The following is a 24,476-nucleotide window of genomic DNA, read 5'->3' as shown; positions in this document are numbered from 1 at the left end:
TGTGACACTAAGCAGTGACCTGGCCCCTGCTGTGAAATCGCTCGATCGTTACACACTGTTCTGGTTCATTTTTTGCTCGTTGGTCTCCCGCTGTGCAGGACACATCGGCATGTTTGACCAATGAGCACCAACTCTGTGTAAGCAGCGTACGCTGGTAACCAGGGTAAATATCAGGTAACTAAGCAAAGCACTTTTTTTTAGAAACTCAATGTGTACCCTACCTACGTATAAAGGGAGCCAGCGCTGGCAGACTGTAAGCGGTGTACGCTGGTAACAAGGTTAAATATCAGGTAACCAAGCAAAGTACTTTGCTTACTTACCCGATATTTACCCCGGTTACCAAGCGCAGCATCGTTACATGAATTGCTGGTGGCTGGTCGCTGGTTGTTGGGAAGAGCTGACTGTTTGACAGCTCACTAGTGACCCTGTAGCGACGTACCAGCGATCCTGACCAGGTCGTATCGTGGTTGGAATCGCTGGTGTGTCGTTTAGTGAGACGGTACCCTTAGACTAAATTAGTTCAATTGTTCTTGTTTGATTGCTTTATAGCAAACTGCTAAAAGTTTGCAAAATTTGATAATAAATCTAATTTGCAATGGGGTTAAAATACTTTTGATTGCAACTGTATGTCTTATCATTGTGCTTTTCAGTATTATCAGACCAGGCCCACCTGTTTCTCCGTTTTATACTATTTTTCACATGATATTTTTTCTGAAAAATGTAAAAGACGTTACATATTGAATAAAACTTCTATTGACTATTGTCACCACTCCCATTCCAACATTAACATCACAGGAAGGGAATACAGTAGGCAGATAATAAGAGAACTACTTATAGAACTAAACAGATGAGAGCAATTAAAATCTATTTAACTACAAAACAACACAGATGAGATCACTTAGACTTTTATGTAAGTCATTGACTACTGTCATATTGTATTTTTAATATCTGTTGATACATTTTCCTTAAGGAATTGTTACTTGCTTAACTGTGCTTAATGAAGGTAATTACTGTTGCCAGACACAATTATAAGTTATTATTCCAGATCGGGAACAAAGTCATGGGGCAAACTTTGCTCTCAGTTGGCTCTGATCCTTTTTTCTTCCCCATTCCTATTTAGTCTCCGAGCCATAAAATAGGATATGTCTAGCAATTTTCAAAAAGGGTATTGGTGGAAAATAAAATTGCTTGGTCTCCATATTAAATCTATGTCAATGATCCCAACTATAACATGGCATTTTTTGCATTACTGCTTTCTTATGTGGAAGGGCAACTATTTATCACAATGTAACTGCAGGTGTCATGCCTGGTCATGGAAGAACTTCAAGCAAGTGATGCAACACAGCGGGTACACTAGGATAGTGTCTTGCCAGGTGAAGGGAGGACACCTTGTGAGCAATGCGACACACAGTGTAGACCAGGAAAACAATACAACAGTAGACCCTCGCGGTAGGGGAAGGTGAGGGTCATCTCCTAGTACTCACCCGAGGCTGAAGCCAGCACTTCCTAACATCCCTGGTTCTTCCCCCCCGTGCACCAACCACATGCCTAGGCCCTTGCTGACCCTAAACTCAACCTGGTTAAAGAGGGTCAACAAGACATTAGTTTTGCTACCATGATAAGACAACATAAGGTAGATAAGAAAAACTGGTGGGGAAAGACACAACAAAAACACGCCAAGGTTTCTTCAGTAGGGAACTTTGCAGCTACAATACAAGCAACACCACAATTATTCAGCAACGAGCTCCTTCAACATGGCCAGCATAAGTTTGAGCTATAGCCGTCATAGGGAGGAGTGAGGAGCGGATATTTATAGCAGAAGGGAGTGGCTGAAGCTGAGTTTGGAACTACCTGTTATATCACTGCAGGATAGAAATGGACCTTTAACCCCTACAGTACTGAATGAAATTAAATAAGCTCCAACTCAAAGTAAATGACAAGTAGGCCGCATTAAAGTGTATCTCTGATCCATAATGCGCTGTGACCTTCTGATGCGATATTGCCCCGAGATCACATAAGCCCATGCCACACTCATGACACTATTGGACCACCCCAGGTACCCGTTCTGACTTTAACCACTACAGCTGATGACATGCTGACCACCATGTAAAGTTCATATATAATGTCATAGACTGAAATAGTACATATAATATTTTGCCAGAACCCTGTAATCCCACTAAATGGACAGAATGCATGCATATATATGTGCATATATTCCCCTCAGATTGCAAACTCTTTGTACATGCAAGATCCAGCAAACAAGACATATGCCACATCCAGTAGACTTGGGATGACCGTGGTAATTTGAGTAAACAGTCTTCGCACTTGTCAATTAAAAGGTGGGGCAGACAGGGTGGCCACAGTGACTCTATACACCACTGGCCTATTTACGCATGCAGTTTGGCTTATAATTGCCATCACATTAATAACACCTTTATTTTTCCTTTTTATCTTTACAAGCAAATGCTCCCATAATCTTCCCTGTGCAGAGCACAAATCCAGCTCTGATAGCCACCTAGTACCGTTATTTCACTATTTCTGTTACCAGTATTTATGGATGACGGCATAATTGGCCATAAATTATTCTATATACATTAATCTATATTCCAAGAGATTTTTCTCTGTAATGGAAACTCAAACTAATTATAAAATATATACTCCCTTTGTTCCTCTCCAATTCTGTATTCAGCAGATGTTTTGCTTCCAGCAACTATGTTCACAACATTTATATTTTGCTCTTTTTTCTGTGATTCAATAAACTCTAATTGATGAAAACATGTATCGAATAAACAAGCCTCAGCGCATTAATATTAACACAGAAACCAGAGAATCTGATATATGCGTGCCAAAAAAAAATAATCTGCTGATTTGACGCGGGGTTTGTTAGTTTGTGTTTCTTTGCATCACAAAGTTCACACCCTGTATCATCCAAAATGAAGAAACATCAAGATTACTTTAGCTAGTAGGTTAACAATATAGTTGTCATGGCTGTCTTTCTGCATTATGAGACTAGTGACAGATTCAGGACATGATAGTCATTTCCATTCTTGACTCTCAATATTAAACATGTTTTCCTTTCCTTTGGCAGTCATAGGGTTAATTTCAGTATTCCTTGCCAGCTATCAGTCTCATTACCATCTCAAGTCTTTCTGGTTCAGGACCACTCTCTTTATATACCCTCTGCTACCAGAAGAGGGTGCTGGATATTCTCTTTGCCATTTGGGTGTTGGTCCTGGAGGTGGAGGGAGCTGCTGAAACCCTGTGTTGAAGTTGCTGTGGTGGCTGCAGTCTTGGGGCTGACTGCAGCTATCTGTTGTAGTGTTTTCCCCCGTATGTCTTCCTTCTACAGTGTGTTGTTCTAATGAAGCGGTGGGGCTAGCATCCCTCACCTGCCCACTCCCTAGCCAGGGACTATTGTAGGGTCTTTTCAGGCTTCAGGTTCCTGCCCAGCAACAGACAAGTAACCTGTATAGGAACTGGCTAGGAGTGCAGGCTAAAGCGCAGGAGGTGTCCATCTTCCCTCTCACTAGTCGTAGGGCCCTCCATTGTTAAAGTGTCCCCAGTATAACCCCTGTTGTTTTGTGTTTTGGCTCACACCAGACTGTCCCTTAGTCCACGCTGTGACAATAAGGTTTACAGATTGAAAAGTGCTTTGGATTACAAATGTATTGTAAAGTAATTTTTCACATTTTAATTCCATTATCCTTCTAATACAGTTCCTAAAATATTGATATAGTTTTTAGAGATCCCCATTTTTTATTTAAAATGCTCCAAATCCCATTAAGACTCTCCCATGTGTAAGAAAAGAGTAAAATCCTTGGCATTAGTGGTCATGCAAAAAAAAAAGACAAATGGAGCTCTGATCGCTGAATCAATATATTAATAAATTGATAAAAAATTCTGACCTACTAAAAGCCTATTGTTAAAATAGTGTTTTAACCCATGCACACGCTTCGCTTTTGGCACAGTTTTTTTTCCACGTTTCTGGGTATAGTTTATTCTCCTTGCAGAGACCTGACAAACCAGTCTGGCTGACAGTGAGAGGGCTTAGTTATAGCTACAATGCCCCTCTGGGAAATATTAAAATTGTCTATCCAGGAAGGAAGGAGACAAACTCTAGAGCCACCTATTGGAAGTAGCAATCCTACAAGTCAAAAGATCAGATACCCACACTTTGCACTGACGAGAGGCAATCACCGTGAAACACTGTGTCTGCAAATTGGGGTTCTGATCTGGTATAAATCCTAAGTCAAGTGAAAAAGCTTGTTAAAAGGCCACTTTTGCCTTGTAGAATTACTACTTCTAATAGGTGGCTAGAGTTTGTCTCCTTTCTCCCTGGAGAGACAATTGGGTGTAGTTTGTGGCACAAAATTCCATGCATTTCCTTCCCCAGCAAAGTCTATGAGATTTCAGTTTTGCTGTGCGCACGTTGCATTTTTTATGGCTGAAGTTTTGCACACGCGTTTTTGGAAGTGTTTTTTTATGACCACAGGCTGCATTTTTGTGACCACAGAGTGCAGCTTTGTGTTGAACAGAAAACTGCAACGTGTGGACATACTCTTGAGGCTTAAGGCCCAGTCACACACAACGACTTACCAGCGATCCCGAAAACGATGCGACCTGATAGGGATCGCTGGTAAGTCGCTGGGAGGTCGCTGGTGAGATGTCAAACAGTCAGATCTTATTAGCAATGCAGGAACAATACAGGTCGCAGTAGCGACCTGTATAACGATCTCAGCAGTCACTGTGACCCTGTCACACAGTGTCAAACACAGCGATGTGTCCTGCCCAGCAGGACATCACCTTTGAAGAAAATGGCCTAGACCATTCTGCAACGACTAGCGATCTCACAGCAGGGGCCTGATCTCTGGTAGGTGTCACACATAACGAGATCGCTAACGGGATCGCTACTGCGTCACAGAAACCGTGACTCAGCAGTGATCTCGCTAGCGATCTCGTTATGTGTGACGGTACCTTAAGATATATAGCCCCATTATGTTTAGTGAGCAGCACTAAAACAATGAATTCTAACCTTATAACTTCTAGTTATCAGGTTATCTTACTTAAGTTAAAGGGTCTACTAGATAAGAGTTAAAGGTCTGACCCCAGTTAGAATGGGATAGGAAGAAATCTTGCCAGTTGCTCACCATTATGCATCCAACCTTATCCTTTCAAGTTGCACTCAGGTCGATGCTGTCACACTCAATTATGCTCAAAGGTCAACCTGTTCTTACGTCGATAGAGAAGCTAATGGTGGTGAGAATGGAACCGTTTTTATCCCCGGAGTATTTTTGCTTTATCGAAACTTGAAGGATTGCTTGAAAAGGAAAGGTTATTGGAAAGGGCAGAGTTTCATAGATGAAATTCTTCCCAATGTCTTATGTGAAGTTGGGTTTTATGAATGAGGAGAAAGAAGGGGAAGTTAAGATTAATGCAAAAATTAAAGCATTGTAGGAGGAGAATGTATTCAACTAGATAAGTTCTACTGTGAAAAAAATGGAAAACTAATGCTTATATAGTGAACTTGCAGCTGACATTTACTTTACCTGGCAATGTTTTAACTTGTTACACTGAATATTTGGCCACTGAAGAGTCTGTCCTGATCTGTGATTTTTTTTCCCTCAGCGCTATTCAGCCTATTGTACAAATTGGCCAATTTATGTGTGCCCACTAGACACAACAAAGAATATATTTTTTGGTGGGGTCCTAAATTTACTAAATTTACCTCTCCTGGCCAGCCCCTATAAGTTTAAAAGAAAGGTGGGATCCGAGTTAAAAATAACCTTAGGACAGATTCACACATCTCTGTGTCAAGGTCCCGATTTTTAGTTACAAGTGAAAAGGTTTTGGTGTTAGCCAGTTGAAAAATTCAATAAAGTTCCTGATTTACACACCAGTCACAGATCTCTAGGCTTAACCCTAGAACGCATACCTGGGGCCTCGCAGGCCTGCTAGGTTACTTGTTTTCTATTGTAGATTTCTATGGTTGCGCATTTTAGGGTTAATAGATCACACTAAGGGGTACTTTGCACGCTGCGACATCGCAGACCGATGCTGCGATACCGAGCGCGATAGTCCCCGCCCCCGTCGCAGCTGCGATATCCTTGTGATAACTGCCATAGCGAACATTATCGCTACGGCAGCTTCACATGGACTCACCTGTCTTGCGACCGTCGCTCTGGCCGGCGACCCGCCTCCTTATTAAGGGGGCAGGTCATATGGCGTCACTGCGACGTCACATGGCAGGCGGCCAATAGGAGCGGAGGGGCGGAGATGAGCGGGATGTAAACATCCCGCCCACCTCCTTCCTTCCGCATATCCTACGGAAGCCGCAGTGACGCCGGTAGGAGATGTTCCTCGCTCCTGCGGCTTCACACACAGCGATGTGTGCTGCCACAGGAGCGAGGAACAACATCGGACTGTCGCGTCAGTGTAATCATGGATTACGCTGACGCTGCACCGATGATACGATTACAACGCTTTTGCGCTCGTTAATCGTATCATCGAGCCTTTACACACTACGATGTTGCATGCGATGCCGGAAGTACGTCATTTTCAATTTAACCCCACCGACATCGCACCTGCGATGTCGTAGTGTGCAAAGCCCACCTTAGACTAATTTTTTTCTTTGGATCACAGCATATCCAAGTTTCATCAGATATTTGTCTTACACTTGGCATACTAGTATGTAATTGGTCTTGAAGGGGTTAAAATATAAAAAAATGAAGGTCTTTTTATATTGAAAGGTGTCGTTATAATTCCAAGCAGTTGGAAATGATATTCTTCATTATGCTATATTTTGACTCGCTGACATAGTGACAGGTGATTGTCTATTTCACTCTAATAATGGCTTGTTCTTGATATAAAATAGGAAAATCTACCTGTAAACAGCTTCTTGGCTGTTAGATTTCCTACGGTAATGAAGAGAACAGGAGCTGTCAGAATCGGAGTTGCGCTCCTCTAGACTTAACAACTATCAGTTCCCTCTGTCTTTCATTAGCGCACACACAGGACTTTATTTTAATCCAGCCTTTATCTTCTGATATGCAAGGAACAAAGAGCGACTGAATTCGGGAAGAATTTGAATAGATGTGATCTTCTCTTTTATTGATTTGAAAAGGACAGTCACTTACTAGTCTGACAGAAAGGAGTAAGAAAGAGGCTTTCAGCACTTACCAGGTGGAGAAGTAAGCACATTAGATGGGACAATAAAGAAGGTCTTGTCCAAGGCACTGCTACTTGATACGCTGCAGCTAAGAGCATCGAATCAAGGGCAAACTGATTGTGGCCACAGTGACTGCATGTGAACGCTGGTTAGTGAGGATAAATAAGGTTACAGATACATTAGTGTTACTTTAAGACAAACATCTTTGCCCATTAAATGTCTTCCTACATGCCCTGCTGCAGAAATAAAAGGTACGTGCTATCAGCTATGCACTTGTTTTATCCATTGTAGAAAAAAAATCTAACCCTTTAAGTGAAATGATAGCATTGTGCTTGAAATAAATAAATATACAAGTAGGTGACATATCTTGTTTCCTATAACAGGATGAACTGTAGACCACAAATTCAGTACTTAAAGGGTTATTCCCATCTCCAAGATCCTATGCCAATATGTAGTAGGTATAGTAATAATAATATTAGCAAATACAGTACCTCCAATTAGAAATGTAGTATAGTTCTCCTAAATTATGTCACTTGCCTCATGTGCAGGGCATTGCAGCTTAGCTATCCATGATTATGTCCACTCATACAGTGACAGTTACTTAGTTGCTCACAGTCGTAACCATGGATACCTAAGTTGCAATGCCCTGCACATGATATAAGAGACTTGGATATATCAGGAGATCAATACTATTTGCAGGTATTTGCGAATATTATTATTATTACACCTACTACTTAATAGGATAGGATTTTGGAGATGGGAATAACCCATTAAAGGGGTCATCCCACAATCACAACTTGACAAGTTTGCTCATACTAGATTTGCTGTTGTACACTGGGAGCACAAGGACCCACAATTATAAAAAAAGGGGTCCCTGGTTTTTAATAGAGCAGATGTTGAACATGCGCACTGGCACACAATTCAAAGTGTATGGGACTGACAGAGGTAGCCAAGCACACCATCACTTCCAAAAACTGCCAATAATGGTTAGCAAATGGTTCACTGCGAATTTAATTAATTTTGAATTATATTAAATTTGTTGAGCAAATCCCAATATTGTTGGAAAATACACAGTGATGTCACAGTATGGAGATAATAAACACAGTGATGTCACTGGACAGGATAAATAAATACATGAATTTAACAGTGGATAGCTTATAGATACAGGAATGTTATATACAGAGATACAGTGGGATATAAAGGTTTGGGCCCCCCCTGTTAAAATTACTGTTATTGTGAAGTTAAACACGTTGAAGATGAAATTATTTCTAAAAGAGATAAAGTTAAAGATGACACATTTCCTCATCATCGTTGGGAAAGGCCAGATGATGCAAATTTCACAGCTTTATAAAAACCCAGCCTCCTCTAACCTTGTGACAAGCAAATAACAGCCATGCATTCTTCTAAGCAGCTGCCTAGCACTCTGAAAAAAAAAATTGTATACAATTTAAATGTGTCATCTTTAACTTTATGCCTTTTAGAGATTTTTTAATCTTCAACTTGCTTAACTATTCACACATTAATGGTAATTTTGACCGGGGTGCCCAAACTTTTACATCTCACTGTGATAAACACAGTTATGTGACTGGACAGAGGGTTTAACAAAGTGATTTATTAACACATGTGTAATAAAAGTGTCACAGGTTTGCTAATCACAATTATATTAAAATACAAATATAATAAACACAGTGATGTCAAAGCTCAAGAATAACCAGCATATTAATGTAATAGTACTTTATGATGGACACAATATAGGTTACCATTAAATAAACTAGGTTATGAGACAATAAATAGACATTGAGTTATGTGACAGTACGGAATTATTAAATGCAATGATGACATAATACAGCTAATGGTTAAATACAAAAGTGATATTACTGAGCAGGGGTAATAATCACATCATAATGCAAGGCTAATGCACACCATGATGTCATGGTACAGATTAAATAAATACTCTTATGCTTTGTTGCATTTGAAGGGCACTTCAAAGGCCTGACCACTTAAAAATTAGTTCTTTTTTCATTTTCCATCTAAAATACAATTTAAAATGAATTGTAACACTGTGAAATTCTGAAGTTGTTATTCCAAGTGACAACCTTTGTGCTTGAAGCATTGTCAGTCAATATATTAGGAACTCCGAATTAAAATACTTGAAAGTAAAAGCTTTGGGATTAGAGCAAATACCGTTGAGTCTCTGGGATTTTTGTGCTGCAGAGCAGAGATCCGCTATTGTGGCGGGTTATTAAAGGGTTATTTCCATCTCCAAGATCTTATTTCAATATGTAGTAGGGGTGATAATAATAATATTGCCAAATACCTCCAAATATAAATATAGGGTTCAACATAGGAGAATGTGTGTGGGTGCCATTATAAAGCAAGTGGTAATTCTTATAAACTAGAGTGAAGTCTACATAAAACAAAAACACATAACTGAAAAGTAAAACAAGTCTAGAGTTCTAAACAAACATTGCCCCAAATCTAAGATCACACTTGTAGAAGAGAAGAACACAAACTTTATTAGACAGTGGTGTAAGGACAGTTCACACAGATGTGACAAAAAACAAAAGAAAGGCAATAGTAGCAGCTCCACCATGTAGACATTAACTGAGCTCTCGTGCTGTTAAGAATACAGCTCTTGCACAGCTGTGGTTGTGATGGTCAAAGTCATTGTATTCATTGAATACTACAATATATACAGATTGTCCCAAAAGGTAGAAGTGAAGGGCAGTTCATTTCTGTTGGTCTTTTGGAAGTGGCCTTCTGAAAAGCAGTATGTGAGGCTCTGGTTCATGGATCATATAATGAACCTAGCCTAGGCTTTGCTGAACACCAAGTCTTCTCCACTTTTCTTCTGTCATCAGATGTGTTTTTGGCACTTGTTTTGCCAAGTCTTTTGGCAGCATGACATGCCTGTACTCGTACTTCTCGTCCGTGTACTTGTCGGAGTAGTAGATGTTTTTGAATGACATGCTTCTGGAACTGCAGCACACGCCCTAGATACAACTCTATATGAAGGCATAGAGATGTGTGTTCCCAATAATTTAATCTGATTCAAAAATGATGGTATATACCACTCTGTAAAACATTATGGCGACTTTGACCTTTTAATTAATTTAAAGGGGTGGTTCACCCCTTTTCATTACTGGCCACATCGATATTATGTTGAGAAACAAGGTTTCTCTCACATTCCTTGGGTTGCCAATAGTGCCTGTGAGCGTTATTACGGTCTGCTCAACCCTTTCATATGAGCCCCGGGCTCCGTGACCTCTGATGTCCGGTGATGTCACGTCAACTAAGGCAGACCGCAGTGTTCTTGAGTGACTGAGCTGTGAGCGGTGTTTCACCACTCATCACAGTCCAGGGCTGTGGCTCCCTCCTTCACTGCAGGGCACACGTGAGATACTGGGCTAAGATGGTGAGCTGTGATGAGGGGGGAAACCCCGCCCACAGCCCAGTCACTCAGGAAGACTGGGGCCATCTCAGTTAACATGACATCAACAGACATTAGAGGTCATGGAACCAGGTGGTCACATGAAGGGGGTAAGCGGCCCGCAATAGCGCCACTCAGAGGCTCTATTGGCAATGCAAACCTTGTTTCTCAAACTAATATTGATGTAGCCAGTAATGAAAAAGGGTGCCAGGAAACAATAGGGCACCATATGAAAACACCATATGATGACAGGCAGAGTGGCTTAAGTTATGGCCCACACGTGTGGTTGATGAGTTCATGAAGCCTAAAACTTACTTTACATAGTTCAGTTTTTTTTCGGCAGCTATTACTATGGATGGGTAGACTTGGACCATTGATATGAATAGTGAGATTTTCTCATGACCATATTCATCTATTTCTTCTTTTTCCCTTTGTATGACTAGCTTACTTTCTGCGTAAACTATTCAATGCTTCAATGGTCGTATGGAATACTGGATTACTGTAACTGTTCCATAAATCAACAAAAGGCTTTCTTGTGTTGGCTTTGTCCCCGCTATACTTAATTGCCATGTGATTCTGTCCTGTTGACAGCCGAGTCCTCCACCTTATCACAGCTAAATGAATTTCTTTCTCTCTCCGTGGCTGTAAGATATCTCCACAGTATTCCGCGATAAGAAAGACCAGAAGCCTGGCCCGCCAGTCTGAAGTCTGAGACACTGGCTTTGTCATATGTAGTTTCTGCAAAAAAAAAAAAATACTGTTTAAAATGTTTTATTTTACTTTTAATGGTGTGACATCCAGCAAATTGAATTTTCTCATAATATTGTCCTGATGTATTGATGTTTGCTTTTTCTTTCCCGGAGTATATTGAGAAATGTGGTCTTGCAGTGCAGTGGGCATTGATCTCCTGTGTATAGAATAAATTCAGTCTTTTTTTCTCATTGGTCACTTTAGGCTTTTACAATGAAAGTAGTTTTTTATCACTGAGATTTTCATTTGCATCATAATCTTGTAGTCATTTTTTTTTTCCTCCATATTAAACATCTATATTAAAATGGTTTAACTTATCTGAGTAGTTGCGATGTCAGGGCTGTCATCAGGGCAGTACAGCCGGTGCTGCTCTATGGGAAAAGAACGGTTTCATCAGCTCACCCAATCTCCATGGGAAGCGCTGCAGTTTAATTCATGGTGCAGCGCACCAACAAACGCCAGATCGGGAGCTGGGCAGTCAGCTGGGAAAGGAAAATGAAACGGGGTGGCCCAGTATACGCAGGTAGAAATATAATAAGAACTTACATTTATTGAATAAAAGTTAAAACAGAAGAATAGACTAAAAAGCCAATTATGCTCTATGAGGCCCAATGATTTTCCAATAAAATAATGGCCCATTCAGTTTATGTAGAGCAGTGGCTGACCTACCCAACAGTGAGGAAGCAGAAGGGTCCAGCTCACTCATAATACCGGCCATTTTACAAAGAGAGAAGCTATCTTCTACTGATACATCTGCCTTGCCATCCAAATAGAGGTCAGGGTAGTATGCGTGAAGGAGTGTATGGAGACAAAGTGCAGTGCAGAGAGGAAGAGAGCTCCAGTGGCCTGCCCTGTGCACACACTGTCTGCAGCAATTCTACGGCTTTTAGACCCATACCACTCCATGTTGAAGACCCATTTAAACTCTATAATAGTAAATGCAACTGTAATGTTTATGTGTGCCTAGACTGTATAGTGAATTCATTTTTTTATACACTGATGTGTGTCTGTTTGTGTGTATATACTGGTGTGTGTGTGTGCGTTATAAATGTGTGTGTTATATACTAATTTGTGTGTATGGTATATACAGGCATTTGTGTGTGTGTGTTCTATATACTGATGTGTGTGTTATATATTGGTGTGTGTGTGTGTGTGTGTGTTATATGAGGGCCTGCTGAAAAGTCTTTGGCTTTACCCAGACAGAAACAAGATAGGATGATGAAACTTTACATTTATTCCACATACTCTCCACTGATGTCACACACTTCTTACATTGGTATTCCAAGTTCTGTAACTAGCAAAAAGAAGAATTTTGGTTATGCCTCAAACCAGGCATTTGTAGCAGCCATGGCGTCAGAAATGGTGTGAAATTTGGTAACCTTGAGGTGTTTCTTCAGGTTTGGAAACAGATGATAGTTGGAGGGAGCTAGATCTGGTGAATAAGGTGGGTGGTCAACCAGCTGGAAGCCCAGCTCTGCCAGTTTTGCCACGGTCACTTGTGCAGTGTGAGCGGAGGCGTTGTCTTGCAGGAACAAAATTCCTTTGGACAGCTTGCCGCGCCTCTTGACCTTCAGAGCTGCCTTCAATTGGTCCAAAAGTTCAATGTAATACCTTGCACTGATGGTGGAACCCTTTTGAAGGTAGTCCACTAGCAGCACACCCTCTTTATCCCAGAACACAGATGCATCACCTTAGTGGCTGATATTTGCACCTTGAACTTCTTTGGACGAGGAGAACCATGTGCCTCCACTCTTTTGACTGTTCCTTGTTTTCAGAGTCATACAAATAAATACAGGTCTCATCCACAGTGACCAGTCAATCCAGGAAGTTCTATTCAGTCCGGAAACGCTGACAAAATGGACCAGGAAGTTATCACTCGCATGCTTCTCTGATCTGTTGTCAAACATTTGGGGACCCACTTTGCAGATAGCTACCTCATGTCCAAATGTACATGGATAATGACACAAACACATTCCCCGGAAATCCCCATGATGTCTGCTATTGCTTTAGCTGAAATTTGTCGATTTTCCAGTATGAGGTTGTGCACAGCATTGACGCTCTCCGGAACAACAACACTCTTGGTCGTCCAGGACGTTCCTCATCATTGGTGGTGAAGTGGCCCATTTTAAATTTGGCAACCCAGTTCTTAACTGTGCAATATGAAGGACATTGAGCCACCAATGTCTGCAACATATCACCATGAATATCCTTTGTGGACTTTCCTTGCAGAAAACGAATTTTATCACTCCTCTGCTCTCAGTTGCTGTGAATATCGTATTAGACTCTGCCATTTTGTTTTCCTACATGCGCAGAATACTGTCGCCATAAGCAACAAACACAAAATTTTGAAAACATATATTAGAAAAAATAAAGCTTTCATGTGATGTAAGATTCATTAGCATAGAAACAACAAAAGATCACAAAGGCAAAGATTTATCTGCAGCCTCTTGTATACTGGTGTTTGTGTGTGTTCTATACTGCTGTTTGTGTGTGTGTGTGTGTGTGTGTGTGTGTTATATACTAATATGTGTTATATAGTGACTGCTTGTGTTTATGCATTGCTTGTGCATTTGTGTGCATGTTATGTACTTATGTGTGTATTGTGTGCTTGAGTGTGTGTCTTAAACACCTTAAAGGGATTTTCCAATGAAAAAAGTTAATTTTAATCAACAAATCTTGGAATAATAATAATTTTCATAATTGGATTTGTTTAAATAAATATTCCTATTCTGAGATAATCCTGTCATGTTCTGTGTAATGGCCATGACTGACCTACAGGAATACGATCTCATCATACCGCATGGAAGTAAAAAAGTTAACAAACATTTAAACATTACAGCACAGGATCACAAATTATTATTTCTCTGAGGTAAAACATGTATTAAAAACAGGCAGGGAAATGTTTCACCTCACAAAAAGAATCAGCTATGATACCGTACTGTGTTATCTGTAAACAATTTTGCATCCTCCCCGGCCCAGGAGATGTGGTATGATCAGACCATCTCCCTGTATGGTCAGACACGGCCATTACACAGTACATAGCAGGGACACAGATATAAGATTATCTCAGCACAGGAACATTTTTTAAAACATCAAATTGTGGAAATTATTATTATTCCAAGATTTATTGATTAAAATCAACTGTAAAATGAACTTTGTTCTTGGGGAAAATTCCTTTAAGGGTATGTCTACACACAATGGAAAATCCAGTGCATGTTTTATTGTGAATTATGTTGTGTCTCTACAACAAAATCTGCATGGATTGTATCTTGTTGCAGATTTGACGCAGACTTTATCCTATGCAATGAAAAGGGTGAAATCAATAGTGAAAATCTACTGAAAGAATTGTCATACTGCAAATGTAAAAATCAGTAGTACGGGTCAATTTCTCTACTGAAATTATCTGCAGTGTGTGGATTAGATTTCTACATCATCGTGACGAATAGCCTGAGACATTTGAGCCATGTGGCATCTAACCACAGATGACAGCAGTAGATATGAACACAGCTTTAAAGTGGATGTGCCAGTCTGCTCTTCTAATTAGCCAAAAAGGCACAAAATGTATTCTGCTTTTTGACTAATATGAGCGAGTGGGGTTCTGTATACAGAGCAAACTATTAACAAGATTATCCACATGCGGTGAAAAAAATTCAGCATAGTAATTGACAATCCAAAGCTTGTCAACTCTGCCTCCAGATATTCGCCATGGATGCCACGCTTTGCAATGCATAGGGTAAAATCCTCAAGAGATTAATTTTGTTGCATGTGGACATATCCTCTATGCTTTAATGTTTCCCTTTTCAATAGATTGTACAGCCATGTACAAGACTTATTATTTAGCATGAGAAAATTTTATTACTGGGTGACCAAGTGTCATTGAGGTCACTCAATCTAAATATTGTGTGTTAGGCGAGGGTCATACAATCGTATAAATCAGACGACGTTTTATCAGATGGCACTCAGACCAATGTTATTCAATGGGCAGTGCTGATGTCCGATTTTATTTTCACTAACAGAATCTGTCTGAAAAAAATTGCAGCATGTAGTGATTTCACTCTAAAATTGAATGGCACGCACCCAATCAAGTCTATGGGTGAGCGGAAAACATTGTGCTGCACTCGGTTGACATCCAAGAGCAGCCCGATTTCCACAGACTGACACAATGGAGAAGATGGAGAAATGTTGCTCTTCATCTTCTATTAACAGTGTGCTCTCAATCTCTCATGTAATGGAATAGGATCACACTAAGCCAACACTCGGCTCAAACTCTCTTCAGAGTGTCATTAGCATAATTGACCGGATTCTCTCAGAGCAGAGAATATACAGTCGTGTGACCTTGAGCTAAAGCTAAGTTCCCATGCTGAGCATTTACTGCATTTTTGATGTTCTGGCTTTTCTGCAGCGTTTCTGCACCAATTAGCTAAATTAGGGGTTTTTCATTGCGTTTTTGGGTGCGTGTTTTTTACATACATTTTTATCAAGGTTGTTCAAGTACGATTCTTGTCTCTTTTTAATATGTTATTTTTTAAATAAAGCTGCTCTGTTTTGTATACTCCCAGTTACTTAGCTTTGATAAAAGTTTATTGCTAAAGGCACATGCAGATTACATGTGCTTTTAGTGCATTTCCGCTGTGGACAGACACTGAAAGGAATGTGCATTTTTAACCAATGGATTTTCCTCATCTGATCCCAATAAAATGCTTTTTTTCTACCAATAAATAAGAGCAGCATCAAATGTTCATCGTAAGAACGTAACCTAAAGGTAGGGTCGTGAGACCATTTCTCTCTGAGTAAAATGGTCCATTTATGCTGATCAGACCGTGATCAGAGTTTGATCAGAGTAGGATCAGTTTTTCTTGGCGGTGGCGGCAAACAAAAAAATTTTTCTCCACCTGCTACTGTGACGCCCTGGTCAAGCCAAGAGTCACAGGTCATAACACCACCACACCCTACACCCCAGTTAGGAACACCTAGGCTAACCAAAAATCCTTGTTGCCTTCCTCCAGGGGCTGATGTCCACACCAGGGGGTGGGCCAGGTGGTTGGCTCCGCCCACCGAGGAGTTCACAGCCCTGGAGGCGGGAAAACCAGGCAGTCAAGTGAGGGAAGTGAAAGGGAGAGGAAGCAAGATGAGTTTAGGAAGTGAAAGTAGAAGGAAGTAAAGTGGTAGAGGATCTGGAGAAAAAGAGTAAAAAGTGACAGTTAAGGAAGCCTGAAGTTGGTCCGGGTGTGTGCCCCGGACAGTGACAGCAAGGTCAGCAGACGGCGGTGATAGTCTGCAGGGGGACTGCTCGGAGGTTGCTGGAAGGACCGCGGACAGGTGGTGACCCGGCGGTCTGGAGCAGTATACGAAGAATAGTCAGCACCAGGGCGGGGGCCTTTCGGGTCCCGGCAAGGCTAGGAGTCGCCATAATTTGCCAAATCCGTCAGTGAAGGGGACGTCTGTCTCCTAACAACCAAGTCCCGATTGAAGGCAACAGTCCAACCGTAACGGAGAGACACCGCCACCGCCATGGCACCAGTTTTTCAGGGCCAGCGCCTGCGGGCAAAGTAGGGCTCCTCAGGCCCATATCCAAGCCGGGGAGCGGGTTACCGGTGGGAACCCATCGCAACCATCATCATCTTAGGTGCAGGAAAAAGGGACCGTCACCGTCACCTACTGGGGAAAGCAAGTGCAGCCGTCCATGGGAACCGTCTTTCCAGCCGTGTGTTTTACCGAGAACTGTGTCATCGTTTCAGGCTGAGTGAGTACCACAATGCCGCAAGGCACAGAGCTGCCCCCGCGTCCCTGCACCCCACCAAGCCCTGCATCACCCACCTCATCACTGGGCCCCGGGACAACCAACCCCCTACCCACGGAGGGGAGGACTCACATCTAGGTGCTCCATACCACCACTCCCGGGATCCCCATACAGAGCAGCGGTGGTGTCAACAAATCACCACAACCGTGGGTGGCGTCACAGACAATAAACAATCCCAAATCCCAATCCCCTTTCACTCACGGGCGAGGAACGCCGCTCGAGTCCCAGGGATCCGGCCCATCGCTTGAGCCACCAAGCAGCGGCAGCAGCAGGCCGCAGCAGCCGGACCCGAGCAGAGGGAGAGCGCGGCGTCCCCTCCTCCGCCCGCAACACTACATTCTGTCAGTCCATGAAAATCGAACCACACTTGGATATCTCCATTATGTAGACGATATTCATTAAAGGGAATTTGTCAGTTTTAATAATGTTTTTTACCTGCAGATACAAAGTTAATCTGCAGTTTAATAGTGTTAAAAAGGTGCATGGCTGCTGTACTAAAAGTGTGGCTCATGAGAGAAAATTAACTTAATTTCTCCCAGAAGCCACCGGCTTTCAGTCATAGAGTCACCTCATATAATCATACAGATACCTCAGTACTTTGACTGATCGCGCATGGTGCATGGCATTAGAGTTAACTGTCAGTCAGAGTACCAAGGTGCCCTTACAGCCACCATTCACAGTACTGGGAGCAGTGACTAAAGCCATTCCAGAAGGCCTGTACAACTGAAAGCCAGTGGCTCCAAGGAGGAGTAAAGTTAATTTTCTCCCAGGAGCTGTGCTTTCAGTATAGTGGCCATGCACCTTTTTAATGCTTTTTATCTGTAGATTAACCTTATATCTACAGGTAAATAGCATTAGCCGACATGACAGATTTCCTTTAAATCTTACCTACATTGCTTTTACTAGAAAATCTGTGTGGCACCTAATACGTAATGTCTCCATTGTAGCCTTATAGAAACTCTAGTGATTGATTTCACCTGGCAGGTGAAAGGCCAGGATCACACTAGTGTTTAGCATTGGATGTGATGGGATCGGATGTGATATGTTAACGACACTCGGCTCAAACTCTGCTGTAAGCGTGAGTTGAGAGTCATTATACTGGGCTCTGATTCACTCACATGCGAGAATCGGGTCAGAGGTGAGGACGAGAAGGAGTGATTATTTTCTTCATCTTCTTCGCGGCCAGTCTCTGCATATATTGGACTCCACTCAGGTGTCATTAGTGCAGTCCGATGTTTCACATGCACCCATAGACTAGTATAGGCGTGCATGATCCAATCGCAACATGCAACAATTTTTTCCTCATTCCGATTAGAACTGAGATAAACTCACAGATCTGACCTGCATCATTGAAAAACATTGGTCAGAGCGCAAAGCGAGATTTTATCATATTGCACTCGTCTGATTAAAACGCTAATGTGAGCGAGCCCTACAGCTGAAATCTAAAACAATACATTGAGTTACATGCAACTGTGCAGACAACAGCCGTCACTCGATAGTTAAAATCAATCAGTAGTGCTACAAAAACCCTCCATGTACCCAGGTTTTAATGATGTCTGTGTTGCAATTTAGCAGATTTCAAATTACTTTGATTATTTCTTACAGAAACTCATTTACTCCCAAGTCACATTTCGAGCTCCAGTTTTGCCTGGGTTGTATTGTATTCACATTGTGTAGGATTGTGTGATTGTCATTTTGATATCTGGCTGGAGAAATGTAGAGAACTTGGTATCCAACCATTCAGAGACTGTCAGAACTTTCAACTTTACCATTTTAAGACAAGGCAAACATTTCTTACATGTCTAAGTCAATAAAAAGTAATAAAATCTTGTGATGAAGTTTGCCATCTGCCCTGCATATCAACTGCAGTTTGTTAATCCAGACAAGATCTGAGCTAGTCATCAGCATTTTCTTCAGCAGGAAAATAAATGGAATATCAAAGAGAAAGTACACCGAAGCCTTTTACAGAGTTATAAAATCACGAATGATAAAAGAACAGGTCTCGGAAGTAGAAAGTTACAGAAATATGATATTTGTTTAGAAAAGATTCCTGGCGGTGAGAACTTTGGATTCTTATTTTATATTTAGGAACAAAAAAGTGAACTCTGACAGCGATTGTAAATACTGAAATGTTATACTCCAGTGTAGTCCTCCTTTAATAAACTTTAATTTCTGATATTTGCATAACTAGCATAGTCACAATGTATTTGTGATGCCCCTGAACTAGTCAGGGTGTCACAGGGTACTGCACCCCCTTTATCTTTGGTGCAGGACTCAACCCTCATGGTTCTGGGATCCTAACTTTTGGTATTGCTCCATCAGCGTGCAAATCCTAGTCACACCTCACACCACACCTTGTCAGGCACACCAGTGGGTGGTCTAGCTGGAAAAGGGCCACTCGTTTAGGGATCAGGTAGACTGGTGGGAGGGAGGAAGTCAGAGAGAGGAAGTGGAGAGAAAAGCTTAGTCAGTTAAGTGGTAGCCCTCAATGAGTGAGGAGCTGAGAGTTGGAGCTCCCTGGGAGAAATTGGCAAAGTCACTGATGGTGGTCTGGGACCGAAGGAGTCGGAGACCCTGTCGCAGTGTATTGAAGAAAGGTGCCATGCTTAGTTTTGGGGAACGGCGGGCACCGTAGTACCTAGTAACCGAACCGGACTGAGCACGGCGGGGTACTAGACCCTAGATCAGGGAGTAGCTTCACGCAACCTGATAATTAACCTGGGGAGGATAGTTTCTTTATGGACTTTCACCAAGAGCTCAGAGATCGAAGGCATCAACACAACGAGAGGGTTAGGGCTTTCCAGCTTATGTGGCGCAATGAAATCCCAAGTGTCAGCCATCGAGAGCACAGCTTCACTACTTAACAGTGGGGCGCGGGACCCCGACAGCTTCAAGCATAGGGGTCACAACAGACACTAAACTACAGTGCATGGAGGCAAGGTACAGACCATCAGCAATACCAAAGGTAGCAGACTCCCGGACGAGCTCCCCTGAAGTGGCAGCGGCACCCAAAGACTTCGTTTACCTTTGTGTCAAAGTCTGCTTTGCGGTCGCAGCGCTGCCAACAATGCCTGACTGAGTATGTTGTCCTCCCCTGCTCCCAATCTGCACCACGCTCCCAACAAACTCTATCATCCAGAGTCCCGGGGCCTCCCCTACCCATGGAGGGAACGTCATCTGGCTGCCTCATTCCATCTCCCCCAGATACTCCCATCGGCAGCGGCGGTACTCCCCTTACCGCAAACCACGGGTGGCGTCACAAACTCTTATCCCCTGTAAATACCCCCTTTTCATTTGAAGTGGCAGTGAGCCCACCGGGTCCGGAGACCTTCGAGCCACAGCAGCAATCCCCAGATCAGAGCGGTTCGATCACTGCAGGGGCAGCACATATTCAAATCATATATGTCACTGCAATGGAAGCAAACAAGTCTTGAGTTGGGTAAAAAAAAATCTTCCATGTTTCATCCTGGGAAAAAGAATTGATTTCGATCTCAATTGTCACTTGTATGGTATCTGTATGGCATTCATTTTTATATATCTGCAATTATTAAAATGTAGAAGTCCAAAAAACATCTTCAAATGTTAAAGAATTGAAATCTATAACTAAATGGTTCATCCATTTGTAATCTAATTTTTGAGCGCACCTATAGACTTTAACTGCTCACCCCCAGGAGATTTTCCATTTTCGTTTTTTCTTCCAAAAAAAGAATTGCGCTTTAATGATACAATTTTTGGGTAGATACAATGTGTTGATCGCCTGTTATTGCATTTTAATACAATGTTGCAGGGACCAAACAAAATGTAATTTTGGTGTTTGGAATATTTTTCTCCCCACGCCATGTACCGATCAGATTAATTAATTTTATATTTTGATAGATCAGGCATTTCTGAACGCGTTTTTATTGTTTTATTTTCATTGGGTCAAAAGGTGGTGATTTTAACTTTTATTTTTTTTTATTGTTTTACATTTTTTTAAAACTTTGTTGTTTTTTTTACTGGGCCCCGTAGGGAACTTTATGGTTTCGCTGTCCGATTACTTGTGCTGATCAGAGTTATGCACGCAATAATGAGACATGCACGACCAAGGATGTACCAGTACATCCTTGGTCATGAAGGGGTAATAGTGGAGTTTCATTCAACATACGGAATAAACTAGTGCATGATGAGATTTTTTTTTTCCCCTGTCCAAAGTCAGTCCATGAAAAACAAACATCTCAGCAGGCCAATTTTATTACATTGGTTCAAGTGCAGTCCGCTTTTTTCATGGACAGCAGTCAAAATAAAAATATGGTTGTGTGAACTTGTCCTTAGAGCAGGAGTGGGGAACTTTTTTTCAGCCGGGGGACATTTGTAAATTTCTACCAAACTTCGGGGGCCGTACAAAATTATCAATGTGAAAATGACCCTGCTATATTTGGTCAAACAATTAATTAACTCACCCCTACTGTAGTGGCTGGAGCTGCTTCTCTTTGGTGCGGCTGTGATGTTTGATGATATTAATCATGTTTCTTCTCCCAGCTGCTTTTTTAGGTTTGTTTTGGTCTGAAACACAGTCAACTCCTTGTGATAATGAGATTGGTAAATCATATACATCACATAATAGACACTGTATATACATCCCAGGAGATGCTGGAGGCACATACATCACATAGAAGACACTGGGACTGACATATATACATCAGAAAGGAGATGCTGGGACTGCTGTATATACATCACAGGAGACACTGGGGGGCACATACATCACATGAGAGGCTATATATGCCCCTCCTGTGATGTAAATGCCCCCAGCCTCTCCTATGATGTATATGCCCCCAGCCCCTCCTGTGTTGTGTATGTCCCCAGTGTCTCCTGGGATGTATATGCCCCCAGCATCTCCAATGTGATGTAGAAGTCACAGGAGAGGCTGGGGCATATACATCGCAGGAGATGCTGGAGGCAAACACAAGAGGGGCTGAGGGGGCATACACATCACAAGAGACGCTGGGGGTATTCACAGCTCAAGAGGTGCTGGGGGGGCATACACAATGCAAGAGGAGCTGTGGGCACACATCACAAGAGGGACTGGGGGCACCGACATCCCAAGAGAGGTTGGGGGCATACACAATTCAAGAGCGGCTGGGGACACAGACATCACAAGAGGGGCTGGGGCACAGACATCACAAGATGGGCTGGGGCACAGACATCACAAGAGGGGCTGGGGGCACAGACATCACAAGAGGGGCTGGGGGCACAGACATCACAAGAAGGGCTGGGGGCACAGACATCACTGGGGGGGGGGCACAGATCACTGGGAGGACTGGGGCATGGACAGCACTTCAGACATCACTACTAGGAGCATGCACTTTACCGGGGGAACACAACACTGGGGGTGATACACAGCATTGGGAGGGCATAGAGCATGGGGGGGCTGCACAGCACTGGGGGGACTGCACACAGCACTTGCAGAGCCTTGAGATCACTGGGGGGACACAAACCTGGGGTGATACACAACATGGGTGGGGGGGACACAGAACTGAGCGTTGCACACAACTCTGTGGGTGGTACACAGAACTGAAAGGCTACAAAGCACTAAATAGGCCACAGAGCACACAGAGGGCAGGCGCCGGACACACAGCTTTGGAGAGCAGGTGTCGGACACTCAGCGCTGGAAGGCAGAGGGGTGGGCACACTACTCCAGAGAGCAGAGGGGCGGGCACACCACTCGGAGGGCAGAGGGGCAGGCATACCGCTTGGAGGGCAGAGGGGCGGGCACACCGCTCAGAGGGCACAGGGGCCGTCACACTGCTCGGAGGACAGAGGGGCCATCACACCGCTCAGAGGGCAGAGGGGCGGGCACACCACTCGGACGGCAGAGGGGTGGGCACACAGCTCGGAGGGCAGAGAGGCCATCACACTGCTCAGAGGGCAGAGGGGCGAGCACACCACTCGGAGGTCAGAGCTGTGGTCACACACCGCTGAGCACACTGACACTGGACAGCGGGAGAGCCCATTGGTTCGCACAAGCAGCACATGTGGTGATTTAAAGGGCCGGCAGCACTGCAGCCCCCGGGAATCTGCCCGGGGGCCACATAAAAGGTCATCGCGGGCTGCATGCTGCCCGCGAGACTGGAGGTTCCTGCCCCTGCTTTAGAGTGAGCAGAAAAGAGATCAACTAAACCAGTGAAAACTCCTGCAGTTTCCTGATAATCCTAACAACTTGTACATGATGTTTTCAGCAGTCTATGTATGTTGCGCTGGAGGCCAGATTTAGCTGTGTGCACACAGTGTGTTTTGTATGCTTTTTTATGCAGATTTGGTGCAAGTTTTGACATATATCTGTATGTCTACCCTTATGCCAACAAAGTCATTGAGAATTCTGAAGTGCAGTGCACACGTTGCTTATGTTTTTTCTTGCAGATTTGGTGCAGAAAATAATCTGCAGCATGTTAATTGTTGATGTGTATTTTTCTGCGGTTTTTAGCCCTTCCAGCCTTTGACTTCATTAAGAAAAACACATGGCACAAAAATACACCGAAAAATGCACCAAAAACATGTAAAAAAAATGCTTCAAATAGCATGCATTGTGCCTTCTTCTGCCAATAGATGCAGATTTGATGCAGAAAATTTCTGGAGCAAATCTGAAGCGTGGCACATAGCCTAAAGGGCCATTTACACGCTGCGACATTGCTAATGATATATCGTCGGGGTCACAGTGTTTGTGACGCACATCTGGTGTCGTTAGCGAAATGCAGAAGGTAGCACCTATGAGCGACCTTAAACAATCGCAAAGAGACAAAAATCATTGGTCTGTGATACGTCGTTCACTTACCAAAAATCGTTGTCTGGTCAGTAGCGAGGTTGTTTGTCGTTCCTGCGGCAGCACAAATCGCTATTTGTGACACCGCAGGAACAAGGAACAACCTCGTACCTGCGGCCGCCCGCAATGAGGAAGGAAGGAGGTGGGCGGGATGTTCGTTCCGCTCATCTCCGCCCCTCCACTTCTATTGGAGGGCTGCCATGTGATGTCGCTGTGACGCCACACGAATCACCCCCTTAGAAAGAAGGCAGTTCGCCGGCCACAGCGATGTCGCAGAGAAGGTAAGTCTGTGTGACGGGTGTTAGCGATGTTGTGTGCCACAGGCAACGATTTGCCCGTGACGCACAACAGACGGGGGCGGGTACACTCGCTAGTGATCTCGCTAGCGAGATTGCAGCGTGTAAAGCACCCTTAAGTGTACCAAAAAACTGCATATTCTCCAGCGATTATGCTTGCTTAAAAATGCCCCATTAATCTAAAAAGACTAATTCCAAATATAAAAGTAGATTGCAAAATGTTTGCATTATCCATTATG

The 24,476-nt window shown here is 42.9% G+C and overlaps 1 protein-coding gene and 1 pseudogene across 10 annotated transcripts in view; one reads left to right on the top strand and one right to left on the bottom strand.

The window, feature by feature from the left end:
* The window catches only part of DMD (dystrophin), a 4,177,531-nt gene that overhangs the window by 3,596,822 nt on the left and 556,233 nt on the right, over positions 1 to 24,476 (top strand). The gene's annotated exons all lie outside the window — the stretch shown is intronic.
* On the bottom strand, positions 9,678 to 10,152 carry LOC142290320 (cyclin-dependent kinases regulatory subunit 2-like; annotated as a pseudogene).

The sequence above is a fragment of the Anomaloglossus baeobatrachus genome, chromosome 2 (genome assembly GCF_048569485.1).
Source record: "Anomaloglossus baeobatrachus isolate aAnoBae1 chromosome 2, aAnoBae1.hap1, whole genome shotgun sequence".
Taxonomy (NCBI): Eukaryota; Metazoa; Chordata; class Amphibia; order Anura; family Aromobatidae; genus Anomaloglossus; species Anomaloglossus baeobatrachus.
The sequence above is the reverse complement of the archived record's forward strand: the minus strand, read 5'-3'. Positions and strand labels throughout refer to the sequence as shown.